The following is a 17,198-nucleotide window of genomic DNA, read 5'->3' as shown; positions in this document are numbered from 1 at the left end:
CCCAGAAACGCGACAGAACCAGAGGCAAAAAAAAAAAGAAGAAGCCTACGGCACCCGGTATTCCCGGGCGGTCTCCCATCCAAGTTCTAACCAGGCCCGACCCTGCTTAGCTTCCGAGACCAGACGGGATCGGGCGCGTTCGGGGTGGTGTGGCCGTGGACGGCGGAGGGCGCCCCTGCCCCGCTCAAGAAGCCGAGCCTCTCTGCGCTTCCCCGCCGCCTCCTCCCGCCCCAGGCCCCGCGCCGGGTCGGGCCTGTTGAGTTCGCCGGCCGGGTCCCGCGGGCTCCAAGGGACGGGGGTGACAGGCGGGGCGGGCAGGGAGCGGCGGGCCGGGGTTGGGGGCTGTCTCTGTATACACACACACTCACACGCACTCACTCACTCACTCACACTCACACAAGATGCGCCTCCACGGCTGGACCCGCCAAGGTGGAGACCTTCAAGCCCCCCTCCTCTCCTTGCCTGGCCTCCTTCACCTCCCCGCCCCCCACCCCCAGCGCGCCGGGGCCGCTGACTGCGCACGGGCGGGAGGGGCGGGGCGCTCGCCCTTTGACCCCAGCCAGGGGCGGCCCTCCCCCACAACCCCTTTCAGCTGCGCCCCCCACCCTGTGGCCTGGCGGCCGCCTATTCCCCCGGGCCAGGGCTGGGGCACAGCGCACGGGGGAGGGGAGCCAGTGTATGGGGCGTCTCTCTCTCTCGGGATGTGTCCCATGGGTGGGGTGGGGTGGCGTGGTTTGTGGGGCGCTGAAGAAATCAGTCCCCTCCATCTCCTCCCTCTGGAAAACACCCAAGCCCTTGGAGAACTGCCCGCACCTCTACCTACCGTGGGGGCCGGGACCCTCCTCTGTGTCCTCCTGTGGCCCAGTCCAAGGGGCCTGGGCCTGGCCGGGGCTGCATTGGACCCCAACCACCCTGGCGTGTGGACTCGCCAAAAATCGGCGATTAGATATTGGATTCCAGCGTCATTGAGGTCATTTCACTAATGAGTGCACCGCAAAGAGTTTCCTAATCCATCTGTGAGGGTGGCAACCGAAAGAGAATTTTAGAGCTGACAGAATAGGCGAGGAAAGGCATAGGAGATTTCCACACCCAGTAAGGAAGCCTTTCCCGAAGTGGAAGAAAGAAAGGAGCAAACAGAGACACCGGTAGCCCGCCCGGATCAGAGTCTGCCCCTGAGAGAAAGTACCCTGACCAGGTTCACCCGTGGGTGGGTCGCGAGCTAGCGGCATTCAGAAGAGCGAGGCCCGCAGTCTGTGCAGAAGACACCTGCACTCGGGTGTGTGTGGCGGCACAATTCACAAGCAGCTCCAGATGTTAAACCAAGGAGAAGCCAGGGAGTTCCCAACGCCCCAGGTGTCCTCAGCCCACGACTGGCTGCTGTGGGAACACGACTGGCTGCTGTGGGAATGCGAAGCCCGGCTCCTGGTCTCAGAGCGGGGCAACCAGGAGGTGTGATGTCCACCCCGGCGTTCCCAGGAGGATCAGACTGAAGCTGGGACTTGGCCTGAAAGTGTCCCCTCGCATGGCCACCCCCTTCCCCTTCCTGCTCCTCTACTCCTGGTGCCCCTCCATCCAGGGGCCAGACCTTAAAGAGTCACCCGCAAGAGAATCCTGGTCCCAAAGGAGCCTTCTGGGGGACCCCTGCTGAGAGAGGTTGTGGGCCTGGCCCGCTGGGGCTCTGCCCGACCCAGGGCTGAGAGATGCAACCTCCCAGCTCTGGGTCCCTGCAGGAAGTGTTGGCAAGCACAGGGCCAGTCCTCCAAAGGCCCAGGTGCAGGGAGCCCAGGCCAAGCAGCCTGTGGAAGAAGCCACATGCTGTGCCACCCCGGGGAACACGACTGCAGGCCACGGCCCTTCCCACCTCCTCCTCCTCCTCCTCCTCCTCCCACCCCGCCCCCGCCCCCGCCCCCACATGGCACAGGGCCCAGAGACACCTCAGACACTTGCTACCCAAAGTGCAAAGGGCATCAGTTGCTCCTCCAAACCCCCCCCCAGCCCAGCAGACCGCGTTGTCCAGCCAGCCCCCGGGCCTCCCTGGGGAGCCCAGCACAAAAGTGCAGACACCCACCGGACCCTCAATCTCAGTTTTCGGATGTTTTTGCCACTCTAAGGACCCGCAGGCCAGCTGGGCCTTCTGGCAGGACAGAGAGCCCCGGAATCCGACGTGGAGAGCTGGGTGTACGTCCCCATGAGGAGGCGGTCCCCACCTCCGCGGCTATCCCCTTGCGGGGAGCGGCAGCCGCGGGGCCTCAGAGAAGACACCAGGCTGGGCCCCCACGGCACAGCGGGAGCACGTCCCCCGCAGGCCACTTAGCGACGGCGGCCAGCCGGCGGATGGTTGGGTTGCGCGAGACGCTGCGGCCGCCCTGCTACCGGGTTCCTGGGAGGGCGTCCTGGAACCAGCGTCCACACCAAGCCCTTGGAAGGCCCAGGCGACGGAGGAGCCCCGTCAGGCAGGGGCCGAGGACGGTGACGGCCCGGGCGGGGAGGAGCGTGTCAGGCAGGGGCAGAGGACGGTGACAGGTGACAGGCCGGGCGGGAAGGAGTCAGTCAGGCAGGGGCCGTGGAGGAGACGGGCTGGGTAAGGGTTAGGGTTAGTGTCAGGGCACAAGTCACAATCGCAAAGACCTGGAAGCCACCCGAGTGCCCATCGACCCACGAGTGGGTAAGTAAAATGTGGCCCGTGGACACCACGGAGTGCTATTCGGCTATGAGGAGCAGCGGTGAGGGGGCACCTCTCGTGGTTCTCCTGGCCAGAGCTGGAACCCGTTCCAGTAAGCCAAGTATCCCAAGAATGGACACACGAGCACCACGTGCTCGCGCTCACCAGCAAATGGGTACGAACCGATGGACACCTAAGTGGACACAGAGGAATCACCTTCTTCGGGTGGGTGTCGGGCGGGTGGGGGGAGGGGATGGGCATACACATCCATTAGGAATGGGGTGGGTACGCACCGACTGGGGGATGGGCGCACTTGAAGCTCTGACCCGAGGGGGGAGGCTGGGAGAGGGCAACGCACCCGACCTTAACATTGGTGCCCCCACAATATGCTGGAACAACATGAGAGGTAAATGAATAAGAACACGGGGGGGGGAGGGGGGCACGGGCAACACATGTCACCTTAACACTTGGACTCCCATCATCTGCTTGAAAAGAGAGAGAAAAGAAAATGCAATAATAGAGATAAGAGACACTTTTTAAAAATAATGAATCCGGCCGGGCGCTGTGGCTCACGCCTGTAATCCTAGCTCTTGGGAGGCCGAGGCGGGCGGATTGCTCAAGGTCAGGAGTTCAAAACCAGCCTGAGCAAGAGCGAGACCCCGTCTCTACTATAAATAGAAAGAAATTAATTGGCCAACTGATATATATATAAAAAATTAGCGGGGCATGGTGGCGCATGCCTGCAGTCCCAGCTACCCGGGAGGCTGAGGCAGAAGGATCACTCGAGCCCAGGAGTTTGAAGTTGCTGTGAGCTAGGCTGACGCCACGGCACTCACTCTAGCCTGGGCAACAAACCGAGACTCTGTCTCAAAAAAAAAAAAAAAAATGAATCCGAAGAGAAAAGTAAAAGGAGGCCTGTGGAGCAGGTCTGGGTGTGACTCCGGATCCCCGAACATCAGGTGCCACCACCAAAGATTCCTACGTGTAGCCCATAGAACCCCAAAAGCAACGGGAGGAGTTCTGGTCACATACTCCCTCAAAATGACATCCTGGCCTTCTTCTGGAACTCCCTCCCCTCTCAGACTCTCAAGGTTTCCTCCAGCGTGTCGGCTCCCACAGAGCAGACCTTTGGTCTGAGACCTGACTGTCCAGAAGCCAGGCATGCTGCCGCGTGGCGGCGGTGTCACGGCTCGGGACAAGAGGAGGCCCCACGGTGCGGGCTGGGGCGCCAGGCACCGCGGCGGGCGCCGAGGGTGGGGGTCCCCCCCACCCCGGGCCGCCCCCGCACTCCCAGAAACGTGACAGAACCAGAGGCAAAAAAAAAAAGAAGAAGCCTACGGCACCCGGTATTCCCGGGCGGTCTCCCATCCAAGTTCTAACCAGGCCCGAGCCTGCTTAGCTTCCGAGACCAGACGGGATCGGGCGCGTTCGGGGTGGTGTGGCCGTGGACGGCGGAGGGCGCCCCTGCCCCGCTCAAGAAGCCGAGCCTCTCTGCGCTTCCCCGCCGCCTCCTCCCGCCCCAGGCCCCGCGCCGGGTCGGGCCTGTTGAGTTCGCCGGCCGGGTCCCGCGGGCTCCGAGGGACGAAGGTGACAGGCGGGGCGGGCAGGGAGCGGCGGGCCGGGGTTGGGGGCTGTCTCTGTATACACACACACTCACACGCACTCACTCACTCACTCACACTCACACAAGATGCGCCTCCACGGCTGGACCCGCCAAGGTGGAGACCTTCAAGCCCCCCTCCTCTCCTTGCCTGGCCTCCTTCACCTCCCCGCCCCCCACCCCCAGCGCGCCGGGGCCGCTGACTGCGCACGGGCGGGAGGGGCGGGGCGCTCGCCCTTTGACCCCAGCCAGGGGCGGCCCTCCCCCACAACCCCTTTCAGCTGCGCCCCCCACCCTGTGGCCTGGCGGCCGCCTATTCCCCCGGGCCAGGGCTGGGGCACAGCGCACGGGGGAGGGGAGCCAGTGTATGGGGCGTCTCTCTCTCTCGGGATGTGTCCCATGGGTGGGGTGGGGTGGCGTGGTTTGTGGGGCGCTGAAGAAATCAGTCCCCTCCATCTCCTCCCTCTGGAAAACACCCAAGCCCTTGGAGAACTGCCCGCACCTCTACCTACCGTGGGGGCCGGGACCCTCCTCTGTGTCCTCCTGTGGCCCAGTCCAAGGGGCCTGGGCCTGGCCGGGGCTGCATTGGACCCCAACCACCCTGGCGTGTGGACTCGCCAAAAATCGGCGATTAGATATTGGATTCCAGCGTCATTGAGGTCATTTCACTAATGAGTGCACCGCAAAGAGTTTCCTAATCCATCTGTGAGGGTGGCAACCGAAAGAGAATTTTAGAGCTGACAGAATAGGCGAGGAAAGGCATAGGAGATTTCCACACCCAGTAAGGAAGCCTTTCCCGAAGTGGAAGAAAGAAAGGAGCAAACAGAGACACCGGTAGCCCGCCCGGATCAGAGTCTGCCCCTGAGAGAAAGTACCCTGACCAGGTTCACCCGTGGGTGGGTCGCGAGCTAGCGGCATTCAGAAGAGCGAGGCCCGCAGTCTGTGCAGAAGACACCTGCACTCGGGTGTGTGTGGCGGCACAATTCACAAGCAGCTCCAGATGTTAAACCAAGGAGAAGCCAGGGAGTTCCCAACGCCCCAGGTGTCCTCAGCCCACGACTGGCTGCTGTGGGAATGCGAAGCCCGGCTCCTGGTCTCAGAGCGGGGCAACCAGGAGGTGTGATGTCCACCCCGGCGTTCCCAGGAGGATCAGACTGAAGCTGGGACTTGGCCTGAAAGTGTCCCCTCGCATGGCCACCCCCTTCCCCTTCCTGCTCCTCTACTCCTGGTGCCCCTCCATCCAGGGGCCAGACCTTAAAGAGTCACCCGCAAGAGAATCCTGGTCCCAAAGGAGCCTTCTGGGGGACCCCTGCTGAGAGAGGTTGTGGGCCTGGCCCGCTGGGGCTCTGCCCGACCCAGGGCTGAGAGATGCAACCTCCCAGCTCTGGGTCCCTGCAGGAAGTGTTGGCAAGCACAGGGCCAGTCCTCCAAAGGCCCAGGTGCAGGGAGCCCAGGCCAAGCAGCCTGTGGAAGAAGCCACATGCTGTGCCACCCCGGGGAACACGACTGCAGGCCACGGCCCTTCCCACCTCCTCCTCCTCCTCCTCCTCCTCCCACCCCGCCCCCGCCCCCGCCCCCACATGGCACAGGGCCCAGAGACACCTCAGACACTTGCTACCCAAAGTGCAAAGGGCATCAGTTGCTCCTCCAAACCCCCCCCCAGCCCAGCAGACCGCGTTGTCCAGCCAGCCCCCGGGCCTCCCTGGGGAGCCCAGCACAAAAGTGCAGACACCCACCGGACCCTCAATCTCAGTTTTCGGATGTTTTTGCCACTCTAAGGACCCGCAGGCCAGCTGGGCCTTCTGGCAGGACAGAGAGCCCCGGAATCCGACGTGGAGAGCTGGGTGTACGTCCCCATGAGGAGGCGGTCCCCACCTCCGCGGCTATCCCCTTGCGGGGAGCGGCAGCCGCGGGGCCTCAGAGAAGACACCAGGCTGGGCCCCCACGGCACAGCGGGAGCACGTCCCCCGCAGGCCACTTAGCGACGGCGGCCAGCCGGCGGATGGTTGGGTTGCGCGAGACGCTGCGGCCGCCCTGCTACCGGGTTCCTGGGAGGGCGTCCTGGAACCAGCGTCCACACCAAGCCCTTGGAAGGCCCAGGCGACGGAGGAGCCCCGTCAGGCAGGGGCCGAGGACGGTGACGGCCCGGGCGGGGAGGAGCGTGTCAGGCAGGGGCAGAGGACGGTGACAGGTGACAGGCCGGGCGGGAAGGAGTCAGTCAGGCAGGGGCCGTGGAGGAGACGGGCTGGGTAAGGGTTAGGGTTAGTGTCAGGGCACAAGTCACAATCGCAAAGACCTGGAAGCCACCCGAGTGCCCATCGACCCACGAGTGGGTAAGTAAAATGTGGCCCGTGGACACCACGGAGTGCTATTCGGCTATGAGGAGCAGCGGTGAGGGGGCACCTCTCGTGGTTCTCCTGGCCAGAGCTGGAACCCGTTCCAGTAAGCCAAGTATCCCAAGAATGGACACACGAGCACCACGTGCTCGCGCTCACCAGCAAATGGGTACGAACCGATGGACACCTAAGTGGACACAGAGGAATCACCTTCTTCGGGTGGGTGTCGGGCGGGTGGGGGGAGGGGATGGGCATACACATCCATTAGGAATGGGGTGGGTACGCACCGACTGGGGGATGGGCGCACTTGAAGCTCTGACCCGAGGGGGGAGGCTGGGAGAGGGCAACGCACCCGACCTTAACATTGGTGCCCCCACAATATGCTGGAACAACATGAGAGGTAAATGAATAAGAACACGGGGGGGGGGAGGGGGGCACGGGCAACACATGTCACCTTAACACTTGGACTCCCATCATCTGCTTGAAAAGAGAGAGAAAAGAAAATGCAATAATAGAGATAAGAGACACTTTTTAAAAATAATGAATCCGGCCGGGCGCTGTGGCTCACGCCTGTAATCCTAGCTCTTGGGAGGCCGAGGCGGGCGGATTGCTCAAGGTCAGGAGTTCAAAACCAGCCTGAGCAAGAGCGAGACCCCGTCTCTACTATAAATAGAAAGAAATTAATTGGCCAACTGATATATATATAAAAAATTAGCGGGGCATGGTGGCGCATGCCTGCAGTCCCAGCTACCCGGGAGGCTGAGGCAGAAGGATCACTCGAGCCCAGGAGTTTGAAGTTGCTGTGAGCTAGGCTGACGCCACGGCACTCACTCTAGCCTGGGCAACAAACCGAGACTCTGTCTCAAAAAAAAAAAAAAAAATGAATCCGAAGAGAAAAGTAAAAGGAGGCCTGTGGAGCAGGTCTGGGTGTGACTCCGGATCCCCGAACATCAGGTGCCACCACCAAAGATTCCTACGTGTAGCCCATAGAACCCCAAAAGCAACGGGAGGAGTTCTGGTCACATACTCCCTCAAAATGACATCCTGGCCTTCTTCTGGAACTCCCTCCCCTCTCAGACTCTCAAGGTTTCCTCCAGCGTGTCGGCTCCCACAGAGCAGACCTTTGGTCTGAGACCTGACTGTCCAGAAGCCAGGCATGCTGCCGCGTGGCGGCGGTGTCACGGCTCGGGACAAGAGGAGGCCCCACGGTGCGGGCTGGGGCGCCAGGCACCGCGGCGGGCGCCGAGGGTGGGGGTCCCCCCACCCCGGGCCGCCCCCGCACTCCCAGAAACGCGACAGAACCAGAGGCAAAAAAAAAAAGAAGAAGCCTACGGCACCCGGTATTCCCGGGCGGTCTCCCATCCAAGTTCTAACCAGGCCCGACCCTGCTTAGCTTCCGAGACCAGACGGGATCGGGCGCGTTCGGGGTGGTGTGGCCGTGGACGGCGGAGGGCGCCCCTGCCCCGCTCAAGAAGCCGAGCCTCTCTGCGCTTCCCCGCCGCCTCCTCCCGCCCCAGGCCCCGCGCCGGGTCGGGCCTGTTGAGTTCGCCGGCCGGGTCCCGCGGGCTCCGAGGGACGGGGGTGACAGGCGGGGCGGGCAGGGAGCGGCGGGCCGGGGTTGGGGGCTGTCTCTGTATACACACACACTCACACTCACACTCACTCACTCACTCACACTCACACTCACACAAGATGCGCCTCCACGGCTGGACCCGCCAAGGTGGAGACCTTCAAGCCCCCCTCCTCTCCTTGCCTGGCCTCCTTCACCTCCCCGCCCCCCACCCCCAGCGCGCCGGGGCCGCTGACTGCGCACGGGCGGGAGGGGCGGGGCGCTCGCCCTTTGACCCCAGCCAGGGGCGGCCCTCCCCCACAACCCCTTTCAGCTGCGCCCCCCACCCTGTGGCCTGGCGGCCGCCTATTCCCCCGGGCCAGGGCTGGGGCACAGCGCACGGGGGAGGGGAGCCAGTGTATGGGGCGTCTCTCTCTCTCGGGATGTGTCCCATGGGTGGGGTGGGGTGGCGTGGTTTGTGGGGCGCTGAAGAAATCAGTCCCCTCCATCTCCTCCCTCTGGAAAACACCCAAGCCCTTGGAGAACTGCCCGCACCTCTACCTACCGTGGGGGCCGGGACCCTCCTCTGTGTCCTCCTGTGGCCCAGTCCAAGGGGCCTGGGCCTGGCCGGGGCTGCATTGGACCCCAACCACCCTGGCGTGTGGACTCGCCAAAAATCGGCGATTAGATATTGGATTCCAGCGTCATTGAGGTCATTTCACTAATGAGTGCACCGCAAAGAGTTTCCTAATCCATCTGTGAGGGTGGCAACCGAAAGAGAATTTTAGAGCTGACAGAATAGGCGAGGAAAGGCATAGGAGATTTCCACACCCAGTAAGGAAGCCTTTCCCGAAGTGGAAGAAAGAAAGGAGCAAACAGAGACACCGGTAGCCCGCCCGGATCAGAGTCTGCCCCTGAGAGAAAGTACCCTGACCAGGTTCACCCGTGGGTGGGTCGCGAGCTAGCGGCATTCAGAAGAGCGAGGCCCGCAGTCTGTGCAGAAGACACCTGCACTCGGGTGTGTGTGGCGGCACAATTCACAAGCAGCTCCAGATGTTAAACCAAGGAGAAGCCAGGGAGTTCCCAACGCCCCAGGTGTCCTCAGCCCACGACTGGCTGCTGTGGGAATGCGAAGCCCGGCTCCTGGTCTCAGAGCGGGGCAACCAGGAGGTGTGATGTCCACCCCGGCGTTCCCAGGAGGATCAGACTGAAGCTGGGACTTGGCCTGAAAGTGTCCCCTCGCATGGCCACCCCCTTCCCCTTCCTGCTCCTCTACTCCTGGTGCCCCTCCATCCAGGGGCCAGACCTTAAAGAGTCACCCGCAAGAGAATCCTGGTCCCAAAGGAGCCTTCTGGGGGACCCCTGCTGAGAGAGGTTGTGGGCCTGGCCCGCTGGGGCTCTGCCCGACCCAGGGCTGAGAGATGCAACCTCCCAGCTCTGGGTCCCTGCAGGAAGTGTTGGCAAGCACAGGGCCAGTCCTCCAAAGGCCCAGGTGCAGGGAGCCCAGGACAAGCAGCCTGTGGAAGAAGCCACATGCTGTGCCACCCCGGGGAACACGACTGCAGGCCACGGCCCTTCCCACCTCCTCCTCCTCCTCCTCCTCCTCCTCCTCCTCCTCCTCCCACCCCGCCCCCGCCCCCGCCCCCACATGGCACAGGGCCCAGAGACACCTCAGACACTTGCTACCCAAAGTGCAAAGGGCATCAGTTGCTCCTCCAAACCCCCCCCCCAGCCCAGCAGACCGCGTTGTCCAGCCAGCCCCCGGGCCTCCCTGGGGAGCCCAGCACAAAAGTGCAGACACCCACCGGACCCTCAATCTCAGTTTTCGGATGTTTTTGCCACTCTAAGGACCCGCAGGCCAGCTGGGCCTTCTGGCAGGACAGAGAGCCCCGGAATCCGACGTGGAGAGCTGGGTGTACGTCCCCATGAGGAGGCGGTCCCCACCTCCGCGGCTATCCCCTTGCGGGGAGCGGCAGCCGCGGGGCCTCAGAGAAGACACCAGGCTGGGCCCCCACGGCACAGCGGGAGCACGTCCCCCGCAGGCCACTTAGCGACGGCGGCCAGCCGGCGGATGGTTGGGTTGCGCGAGACGCTGCGGCCGCCCTGCTACCGGGTTCCTGGGAGGGCGTCCTGGAACCAGCGTCCACACCAAGCCCTTGGAAGGCCCAGGCGACGGAGGAGCCCCGTCAGGCAGGGGCCGAGGACGGTGACGGCCCGGGCGGGGAGGAGCGTGTCAGGCAGGGGCAGAGGACGGTGACAGGTGACAGGCCGGGCGGGAAGGAGTCAGTCAGGCAGGGGCCGTGGAGGAGACGGGCTGGGTAAGGGTTAGGGTTAGTGTCAGGGCACAAGTCACAATCGCAAAGACCTGGAAGCCACCCGAGTGCCCATCGACCCACGAGTGGGTAAGTAAAATGTGGCCCGTGGACACCACGGAGTGCTATTCGGCTATGAGGAGCAGCGGTGAGGGGGCACCTCTCGTGGTTCTCCTGGCCAGAGCTGGAACCCGTTCCAGTAAGCCAAGTATCCCAAGAATGGACACACGAGCACCACGTGCTCGCGCTCACCAGCAAATGGGTACGAACCGATGGACACCTAAGTGGACACAGAGGAATCACCTTCTTCGGGTGGGTGTCGGGCGGGTGGGGGGAGGGGATGGGCATACACATCCATTAGGAATGGGGTGGGTACGCACCGACTGGGGGATGGGCGCACTTGAAGCTCTGACCCGAGGGGGGAGGCTGGGAGAGGGCAACGCACCCGACCTTAACATTGGTGCCCCCACAATATGCTGGAACAACATGAGAGGTAAATGAATAAGAACACGGGGGGGGGGAGGGGGGCACGGGCAACACATGTCACCTTAACACTTGGACTCCCATCATCTGCTTGAAAAGAGAGAGAAAAGAAAATGCAATAATAGAGATAAGAGACACTTTTTAAAAATAATGAATCCGGCCGGGCGCTGTGGCTCACGCCTGTAATCCTAGCTCTTGGGAGGCCGAGGCGGGCGGATTGCTCAAGGTCAGGAGTTCAAAACCAGCCTGAGCAAGAGCGAGACCCCGTCTCTACTATAAATAGAAAGAAATTAATTGGCCAACTGATATATATATAAAAAATTAGCGGGGCATGGTGGCGCATGCCTGCAGTCCCAGCTACCCGGGAGGCTGAGGCAGAAGGATCACTCGAGCCCAGGAGTTTGAAGTTGCTGTGAGCTAGGCTGACGCCACGGCACTCACTCTAGCCTGGGCAACAAACCGAGACTCTGTCTCAAAAAAAAAAAAAAAAATGAATCCGAAGAGAAAAGTAAAAGGAGGCCTGTGGAGCAGGTCTGGGTGTGACTCCGGATCCCCGAACATCAGGTGCCACCACCAAAGATTCCTACGTGTAGCCCATAGAACCCCAAAAGCAACGGGAGGAGTTCTGGTCACATACTCCCTCAAAATGACATCCTGGCCTTCTTCTGGAACTCCCTCCCCTCTCAGACTCTCAAGGTTTCCTCCAGCGTGTCGGCTCCCACAGAGCAGACCTTTGGTCTGAGACCTGACTGTCCAGAAGCCAGGCATGCTGCCGCGTGGCGGCGGTGTCACGGCTCGGGACAAGAGGAGGCCCCACGGTGCGGGCTGGGGCGCCAGGCACCGCGGCGGGCGCCGAGGGTGGGGGTCCCCCCCACCCCGGGCCGCCCCCGCACTCCCAGAAACGTGACAGAACCAGAGGCAAAAAAAAAAAGAAGAAGCCTACGGCACCCGGTATTCCCGGGCGGTCTCCCATCCAAGTTCTAACCAGGCCCGACCCTGCTTAGCTTCCGAGACCAGACGGGATCGGGCGCGTTCGGGGTGGTGTGGCCGTGGACGGCGTGGCCGTGGACGGCGGAGGGCGCCCCTGCCCCGCTCAAGAAGCCGAGCCTCTCCGCGCTTCCCCGCCGCCTCCTCCCGCCCCAGGCCCCGCGCCGGGTCGGGCCTGTTGAGTTCGCCGGCCGGGTCCCGCGGGCTCCGAGGGACGGGGGTGACAGGCGGGGCGGGCAGGGAGCGGCGGGCCGGGGTTGGGGGCTGTCTCTGTATACACACACACTCACACTCACACTCACTCACTCACTCACACTCACACTCACACAAGATGCGCCTCCACGGCTGGACCCGCCAAGGTGGAGACCTTCAAGCCCCCCTCCTCTCCTTGCCTGGCCTCCTTCACCTCCCCGCCCCCCACCCCCAGCGTGCCGGGGCTGCAGACTGCGCACGGCCGGGAGGGGCAGGCCACTCGCCCTTTGACCCCAGCCAGGGGCGGCCCTCCCCCACAACCCCTTTCAGCTGCGCCCCCCACCCTGTGGCCTGGCGGCCGCCTATTCCCCCGGGCCAGGGCTGGGGCACAGCGCACGGGGGAGGGGAGCCAGTGTATGGGGCGTCTCTCTCTCTCGGGATGTGTCCCATGGGTGGGGTGGGGTGGCGTGGTTTGTGGGGCGCTGAAGAAATCAGTCCCCTCCATCTCCTCCCTCTGGAAAACACCCAAGCCCTTGGAGAACTGCCCGCACCTCTACCTACCGTGGGGGCCGGGACCCTCCTCTGTGTCCTCCTGTGGCCCAGTCCAAGGGGCCTGGGCCTGGCCGGGGCTGCATTGGACCCCAACCACCCTGGCGTGTGGACTCGCCAAAAATCGGCGATTAGATATTGGATTCCAGCGTCATTGAGGTCATTTCACTAATGAGTGCACCGCAAAGAGTTTCCTAATCCATCTGTGAGGGTGGCAACTGAAAGAGAATTTTAGAGCTGACAGAATAGGCGAGGAAAGGCATAGGAGATTTCCACACCCAGTAAGGAAGCCTTTCCCGAAGTGGAAGAAAGAAAGGAGCAAACAGAGACACCGGTAGCCCGCCCGGATCAGAGTCTGCCCCTGAGAGAAAGTACCCTGACCAGGTTCACCCGTGGGTGGGTCGCGAGCTAGCGGCATTCAGAAGAGCGAGGCCCGCAGTCTGTGCAGAAGACACCTGCACTCGGGTGTGTGTGGCGGCACAATTCACAAGCAGCTCCAGATGTTAAACCAAGGAGAAGCCAGGGAGTTCCCAACGCCCCAGGTGTCCTCAGCCCACGACTGGCTGCTGTGGGAATGCGAAGCCCGGCTCCTGGTCTCAGAGCGGGGCAACCAGGAGGTGTGATGTCCACCCCGGCGTTCCCAGGAGGATCAGACTGAAGCTGGGACTTGGCCTGAAAGTGTCCCCTCGCATGGCCACCCCCTTCCCCTTCCTGCTCCTCTACTCCTGGTGCCCCTCCATCCAGGGGCCAGACCTTAAAGAGTCACCCGCAAGAGAATCCTGGTCCCAAAGGAGCCTTCTGGGGGACCCCTGCTGAGAGAGGTTGTGGGCCTGGCCCGCTGGGGCTCTGCCCGACCCAGGGCTGAGAGATGCAACCTCCCAGCTCTGGGTCCCTGCAGGAAGTGTTGGCAAGCACAGGGCCAGTCCTCCAAAGGCCCAGGTGCAGGGAGCCCAGCCCAAGCAGCCTGTGGAAGAAGCCACATGCTGTGCCACCCCGGGGAACACGACTGCAGGCCACGGCCCTTCCCACCTCCTCCTCCTCCTCCTCCTCCTCCTCCTCCTCCTCCTCCTCCTCCTCCCACCCCGCCCCCGCCCCCGCCCCCACATGGCACAGGGCCCAGAGACACCTCAGACACTTGCTACCCAAAGTGCAAAGGGCATCAGTTGCTCCTCCAAACCCCCCCCCCAGCCCAGCAGACCGCGTTGTCCAGCCAGCCCCCGGGCCTCCCTGGGGAGCCCAGCACAAAAGTGCAGACACCCACCGGACCCTCAATCTCAGTTTTCGGATGTTTTTGCCACTCTAAGGACCCGCAGGCCAGCTGGGCCTTCTGGCAGGACAGAGAGCCCCGGAATCCGACGTGGAGAGCTGGGTGTACGTCCCCATGAGGAGGCGGTCCCCACCTCCGCGGCTATCCCCTTGCGGGGAGCGGCAGCCGCGGGGCCTCAGAGAAGACACCAGGCTGGGCCCCCACGGCACAGCGGGAGCACGTCCCCCGCAGGCCACTTAGCGACGGCGGCCAGCCGGCGGACGGTTGGGTTGCGCGAGACGCTGCGGCCGCCCTGCTACCGGGTTCCTGGGAGGGCGTCCTGGAACCAGCGTCCACACCAAGCCCTTGGAAGGCCCAGGCGACGGAGGAGCCCCGTCAGGCAGGGGCCGAGGACGGTGACGGCCCGGGCGGGGAGGAGCGTGTCAGGCAGGGGCAGAGGACGGTGACAGGTGACAGGCCGGGCGGGAAGGAGTCAGTCAGGCAGGGGCCGTGGAGGAGACGGGCTGGGTAAGGGTTAGGGTTAGTGTCAGGGCACAAGTCACAATCGCAAAGACCTGGAAGCCACCCGAGTGCCCATCGACCCACGAGTGGGTAAGTAAAATGTGGCCCGTGGACACCACGGAGTGCTATTCGGCTATGAGGAGCAGCGGTGAGGGGGCACCTCTCGTGGTTCTCCTGGCCAGAGCTGGAACCCGTTCCAGTAAGCCAAGTATCCCAAGAATGGACACACGAGCACCACGTGCTCGCGCTCACCAGCAAATGGGTACGAACCGATGGACACCTAAGTGGACACAGAGGAATCACCTTCTTCGGGTGGGTGTCGGGCGGGTGGGGGGAGGGGATGGGCATACACATCCATTAGGAATGGGGTGGGTACGCACCGACTGGGGGATGGGCGCACTTGAAGCTCTGACCCGAGGGGGGAGGCTGGGAGAGGGCAACGCACCCGACCTTAACATTGGTGCCCCCACAATATGCTGGAACAACATGAGAGGTAAATGAATAAGAACACGGGGGGGGGGGAGGGGGGCACGGGCAACACATGTCACCTTAACACTTGGACTCCCATCATCTGCTTGAAAAGAGAGAGAAAAGAAAATGCAATAATAGAGATAAGAGACACTTTTTAAAAATAATGAATCCGGCCGGGCGCTGTGGCTCACGCCTGTAATCCTAGCTCTTGGGAGGCCGAGGCGGGCGGATTGCTCAAGGTCAGGAGTTCAAAACCAGCCTGAGCAAGAGCGAGACCCCGTCTCTACTATAAATAGAAAGAAATTAATTGGCCAACTGATATATATATAAAAAATTAGCGGGGCATGGTGGCGCATGCCTGCAGTCCCAGCTACCCGGGAGGCTGAGGCAGAAGGATCACTCGAGCCCAGGAGTTTGAAGTTGCTGTGAGCTAGGCTGACGCCACGGCACTCACTCTAGCCTGGGCAACAAACCGAGACTCTGTCTCAAAAAAAAAAAAAAAAATGAATCCGAAGAGAAAAGTAAAAGGAGGCCTGTGGAGCAGGTCTGGGTGTGACTCCGGATCCCCGAACATCAGGTGCCACCACCAAAGATTCCTACGTGTAGCCCATAGAACCCCAAAAGCAACGGGAGGAGTTCTGGTCACATACTCCCTCAAAATGACATCCTGGCCTTCTTCTGGAACTCCCTCCCCTCTCAGACTCTCAAGGTTTCCTCCAGCGTGTCGGCTCCCACAGAGCAGACCTTTGGTCTGAGACCTGACTGTCCAGAAGCCAGGCATGCTGCCGCGTGGCGGCGGTGTCACGGCTCGGGACAAGAGGAGGCCCCACGGTGCGGGCTGGGGCGCCAGGCACCGCGGCGGGCGCCGAGGGTGGGGGTCCCCCCCACCCCGGGCCGCCCCCGCACTCCCAGAAACGCGACAGAACCAGAGGCAAAAAAAAAAAAGAAGAAGCCTACGGCACCCGGTATTCCCGGGCGGTCTCCCATCCAAGTTCTAACCAGGCCCGACCCTGCTTAGCTTCCGAGACCAGACGGGATCGGGCGCGTTCGGGGTGGTGTGGCCGTGGACGGCGGAGGGCGCCCCTGCCCCGCTCAAGAAGCCGAGCCTCTCCGCGCTTCCCCGCCGCCTCCTCCCGCCCCAGGCCCCGCGCCGGGTCGGGCCTGTTGAGTTCGCCGGCCGGGTCCCGCGGGCTCCGAGGGACGGGGGTGACAGGCGGGGCGGGCAGGGAGCGGCGGGCCGGGGTTGGGGGCTGTCTCTGTATACACACACACTCACACTCACACTCACTCACTCACTCACACTCACACTCACACAAGATGCGCCTCCACGGCTGGACCCGCCAAGGTGGAGACCTTCAAGCCCCCCTCCTCTCCTCGCCTGGCCTCCTTCACCTCCCCGCCCCCCACCCCCAGCGCGCCGGGGCCGCTGACTGCGCACGGGCGGGAGGGGCGGGGCGCTCGCCCTTTGACCCCAGCCAGGGGCGGCCCTCCCCCACAACCCCTTTCAGCTGCGCCCCCCACCCTGTGGCCTGGCGGCCGCCTATTCCCCCGGGCCAGGGCTGGGGCACAGCGCACGGGGGAGGGGAGCCAGTGTATGGGGCGTCTCTCTCTCTCGGGATGTGTCCCATGGGTGGGGTGGGGTGGCGTGGTTTGTGGGGCGCTGAAGAAATCAGTCCCCTCCATCTCCTCCCTCTGGAAAACACCCAAGCCCTTGGAGAACTGCCCGCACCTCTACCTACCGTGGGGGCCGGGACCCTCCTCTGTGTCCTCCTGTGGCCCAGTCCAAGGGGCCTGGGCCTGGCCGGGGCTGCATTGGACCCCAACCACCCTGGCGTGTGGACTCGCCAAAAATCGGCGATTAGATATTGGATTCCAGCGTCATTGAGGTCATTTCACTAATGAGTGCACCGCAAAGAGTTTCCTAATCCATCTGTGAGGGTGGCAACCGAAAGAGAATTTTAGAGCTGACAGAATAGGCGAGGAAAGGCATAGGAGATTTCCACACCCAGTAAGGAAGCCTTTCCCGAAGTGGAAGAAAGAAAGGAGCAAACAGAGACACCGGTAGCCCGCCCGGATCAGAGTCTGCCCCTGAGAGAAAGTACCCTGACCAGGTTCACCCGTGGGTGGGTCGCGAGCTAGCGGCATTCAGAAGAGCGAGGCCCGCAGTCTGTGCAGAAGACACCTGCACTCGGGTGTGTGTGGCGGCACAATTCACAAGCAGCTCCAGATGTTAAACCAAGGAGAAGCCAGGGAGTTCCCAACGCCCCAGGTGTCCTCAGCCCACGACTG

At 62.9% G+C, this 17,198-nt stretch overlaps 5 pseudogenes; all 5 read right to left on the bottom strand.

Moving 5' to 3' along the window:
* Positions 1-42: 42 nt before the first annotated feature.
* On the bottom strand, positions 43-161 carry LOC142868505 (uncharacterized; annotated as a pseudogene).
* Positions 162-3,993: 3,832 nt separating this feature from the next.
* Positions 3,994-4,112, bottom strand: LOC142868473 (uncharacterized; annotated as a pseudogene).
* A 3,811-nt stretch (positions 4,113-7,923) lies between these two features.
* Positions 7,924-8,042, bottom strand: LOC142868504 (uncharacterized; annotated as a pseudogene).
* A 3,836-nt stretch (positions 8,043-11,878) lies between these two features.
* LOC142868503 (uncharacterized) lies at positions 11,879-11,997 on the bottom strand (annotated as a pseudogene).
* Positions 11,998-15,859: 3,862 nt separating this feature from the next.
* Positions 15,860-15,978, bottom strand: LOC142868502 (uncharacterized; annotated as a pseudogene).
* Between the last annotated feature and the right edge of the window lie 1,220 nt (positions 15,979-17,198).

This window comes from Microcebus murinus, unplaced genomic scaffold (genome assembly GCF_040939455.1).
Source record: "Microcebus murinus isolate Inina unplaced genomic scaffold, M.murinus_Inina_mat1.0 scaf032_hap2_Mmur4.0, whole genome shotgun sequence".
Classification (NCBI taxonomy): Eukaryota; Metazoa; Chordata; class Mammalia; order Primates; family Cheirogaleidae; genus Microcebus; species Microcebus murinus.
This window is presented reverse-complemented; position numbering and strand designations above follow the sequence as displayed.